Source organism: Ascaphus truei, chromosome 7 (assembly GCF_040206685.1).
Source record: "Ascaphus truei isolate aAscTru1 chromosome 7, aAscTru1.hap1, whole genome shotgun sequence".
In the NCBI taxonomy this organism is placed as follows: Eukaryota; Metazoa; Chordata; class Amphibia; order Anura; family Ascaphidae; genus Ascaphus; species Ascaphus truei.
In genome coordinates this window covers 45,256,931-45,261,241 of record NC_134489.1, presented here as the reverse complement: position 1 = coordinate 45,261,241, position 4,311 = coordinate 45,256,931, and positions in this window count along the sequence as shown.

The window sequence follows — 4,311 nt, the reverse complement described above, 5'->3', positions numbered from 1 at the left end:
CTTATTGATTACTTTGAGTAATTCTTTAATTTCAGGGTTTTTCATTGAGGTGTTATGGTTCACGATTTGTAAAACAATATGTTTAACTGGTGCAATTAACAGATCTAAGTTTATAAGCGTATAACTTTTTTTCTAAGTTTTTTTTTGTTTTGTTTTAATTCTGGTTTTCCAGGATTTTACCAAGAGCACATGTTTAGAAAATGTTTTATTCAGCAAAAGACAAAAATGCCCAATGCTACATCCAAAGTGATAAAATATATAGTTAAATACCACAATGTCTGTATTCTCATGAATAAGGGTAAATTAGTTAAACCCTTTGGCCAAATTTAAGCCTACAAGCCACGCCAAGACATGACAGTAAGAAGGTCCCAACACTACCTATGCAAATTCTCATTTGCCTCTGCTGGAGGGAGAATGGCCTCAGAGGGTCTGTCCAGACAGGAACACGAAAAAAAACCTGCTACTTAAAGTGAGGTGGGGTGTGAGCTTAAACCCTGGGAGGAGGGGCAGCTAACCTCCAAACAACTGATGCCAGTTGAAAATTAAAATGAATAAATACACAATCCTAGCAAGCTCTAACCCCAGATATATATACATATCTACATCTCTCTATCTGTCTCTATATGTCTAGAGAGATAGAGAGAGGTCTAGAGAGATAGAGAGAGGTCTAGAGAGATAGAGAGAGGTCTAGAGAGATAGAGGTCTAGAGAGATAGATAGAGGTCTAGAGAGATAGAGAGAGGTCTAGAGAGATAGAGAGAGGTCTAGAGAGATAGAGAGAGGTCTAGAGAGACAGAGAGAGATCTAGAGAGACAGAGAGAGATCTAGAGAGATAGATATATAGATATAGATATATATATATATATATACACACACACACACACACACACACACACACACACACACACACACACACACACACACACACACACATTGACAAATCACCAAAAAATCTACTCGCCACACACAAAAAAATCTACTCGCCACCTAGTACCAAACGTGTGCTGCTTGGGCCAATATTTACTCGCCATGGGGTTAAATCCACTCGCCCGGGGCGAGCAAATGTATAGGTTTGTCGAACACTGATATATATATATATATATCTACTCCTCTCTCCAGTACACAGTGCTTCCACTGCAGCAAGGGTTGCAGACCTGTCTAAGACATGCAAATGAGCATACAGTAATATTTCCATTTGCTATATGCTTTGCTGGAGGAACAAGTGAACCTTCCTCTGATTTTGTACTCTAGATTCCTGTGTGGTATTTGTATTGTGCCCGCTGTGTGGAGCATTGCGCAGGTTTTGCATGGTCTTGTCCCGCATTCAGTTGTACTGTTGAATAATTTACTCCTCACCTTCTTGATTATGAGGTTGTCTGTATGATAATAAGGTTGTTTCAGGGAAGACCTGTTACAGTCTTGTATCTTCCTGGAGAATGGGTTGTAGTTCCCTGGCTTCTACTACATATGTGTAATTCCATACCTATATACCAATAGGGACCACATAGTATCTACACACACTTTTAGTAATGCAACACCCTCTCACATTTCCACACCTACCCACACCATGGAGAAACACTCCCACTCCACACACCTTTTTTAAAGCGCTGTATACACTGGACTCTTTATTTGTTTACAAACTTACACAAACACCCCACTCACATTCAGGGACTATTTAACACCTCGTCATAAATCGCACACTACACAGGGGGGAGGGATGGGCTCTAGTCACATTCCGAGATGCACTGTTTTTGAGTAAACCCCTTGCCTGCTTTATTCAATGTAACACCTCCGGAAGAAGAGATCAGTGTATGTCGAAAGCTCACACAAATAAAAGCATTTCGTTAGCCACAGAACGGTATCGTCTATTCATTTTTGATTATGAAAGCTTCTTTGCCTAGTGAGGCCGGTCTTATAAATCTATCCTGCCATCACACAGGTCCTACATATAGGTGATAGCCATCTATACAGACATATTACAGAGGCATCACAGTACAGGAAACCACATGTTAAGATAGCACACCAAGAAGTGGATTAGGATATTTAAAAATATGGTATCCTAAAAAAAAATGTATACAAGCGTCCCACAAACACATTGAGCAGGAACACACTTCAGCTAGGAGAAATGTAGTATTCAAGTCCTGTAATCCAAAATAATAGGCACTAGTATAATAGGGAAAAGGGAGTGGACTGGGTGCTTCTAAAGTGATATAAAATAAGTGTATTTCTAATGGAATACAAAGTGAATGAACTTCAAATGTGATATAAACAAAATCCTTCACCAACCCAATAGTGAAAGATAATAAAGGTGTATACAAAGTGATGTTGAGCTGCTCAACACCCTCAGATGGGTATTGTTATAGGTCCCAATGGCGACAATTTATTTTCTTGTGTTTGAGGAGCGCTGAATATTTCCAGTGATATATAAAAAAAGGAGCAAAAATAGTGCAGATATATAATAGTGATGAATTAGTCTTAAGGTCTAATAAGGTTGCACTCACAAAACTCACGAATCATATACACTGAGGGGTATCCTGTGATTTTACCATTCATCTGCTAAAGGGCTCCAGTCAGCGAGAGAAGAATCTCTGACATACCTATAACATCAGGAAGTTTTGTGAGTGCAACCTTATTAGACCTTTAAGACTAATTCATCACTATTATATACCATCTGCCCTATTTTTGCTCCTTTTTTTTATATTTTATATATCACTGGAAATATTCAGCGCTCCTTCTCAAACACAAGAAAAGAACTAGTATAATAGCACTTAGCTGGTATAACTTTTGAAATGAGTCCATCTGTGTGGTGAAAGGCTGCTGAAAAAAAGCGTGGATTCTGATACTGAAAAAAAAACCCTGAAAGGAGTCTGTGATATCAACTCCACCACAGGTCATCTGAAGAGAGGGTGGACATCAGGGAGTACACACAAGCCCCAACGTACATTTCGCCCCTTTAACTTCGTCCGGGGGCTTGATGACTGGGCGTCAATCACAAATATTTAAAGCGCACCAGCCGTGACGTGAGCCTATGAAAATGGGTGCAGCGTTAGATTGGCGCATGCGTGGGAATCCCCCCCGGTGATGTTTGATCAGCTGTGCATCATAACGGGCTCCGCCGTCACCAATGGGAGTACTCGAGAACGGAACACTCCTCTGACACACACCAATCCATTCTCCCCCCACAGTGTACATAAGGGCTGGTGTATATGCATGAAAATAACTAAATATCTGCAGTAACAGAAAAACCACTTGGCAACATAAAAAAAAGAATAATGAATAAAGGAGAGCAAAACCGTAACAAAAGTCACCATTAGAACAACAAAATTAAAAAAAAATTGAAAGCAATAATGTAAAACAACAATAATAACACCCATCAAACATAAAATGAAAAGTAAAAGAACAAAGCAAAACCTAGTGTGTTAATAATGACACCTCCAGCAAAATTCCAACTTGATGAAAACAATGCATGACACTATAAACTACACTGAATTAGAAGGGTGGAGGTGATGGTGTTATCACAGAAACATGGCTTAGCCAGTGTACTCATTAAAGCCTTTGGTAACAGAGGGCCCAGCTTGAAGATCCAGCGGCACTCAACGCTGTAATAGAGCAATCTCAACACCCCCTCCGCGAATCCCCAGAGAAACTTGATCTACAGCGAAAGCTTTTAAAAGGCTCAAATCAGAGTTGTGCGCTGATCCGAAGTGTTGTGCCACCGTTGTGAGGTTTTTTTTTTTTTTTTACCTTTTGCGAAATATTGCTCAGAATTTTTAATGTTGCATACATGTTCGAGAACACGGAAGCGTAGCCAATATATCATTGGGTATGTACACACCAAATAGTACACAACAGCTTTAGATCTACAATACTGAACACAAAAAGTGTTCCACTGCACTTTGAGTGAATACGAAAGAATCAATGATACTTGAAATGCTGATATGTATTAATGAGCAAAAGTGAAGAACATGAATTGACAGTTTGCAAAAAAACGCAAATCACATAAAATGAACAGGAGGGGGATGGATGGTGAGGGAAGGGGGAAATGTGACATCACTAAAAAGTGAGGGATATGATAAAGAAATCCCTAACAGGGAAGGAAGTGGGTGCGGTGAGACGCAGGGGGTAACGTTTTGGGGTCACTTGCACCTTCTACAGGTCCATTCCCATTGTCACCACAAAGTGGGACTATAGTACTTCCTGACTCCCTCACAGCAAAATCCTCCCAGTGTTTAAACAAATGCAAAAAAAGTGTCCAGGCGGATGCAAGCAGTATTAAATTCAATGAGTTATTGACCCTGTTTGGCGGGTGGCC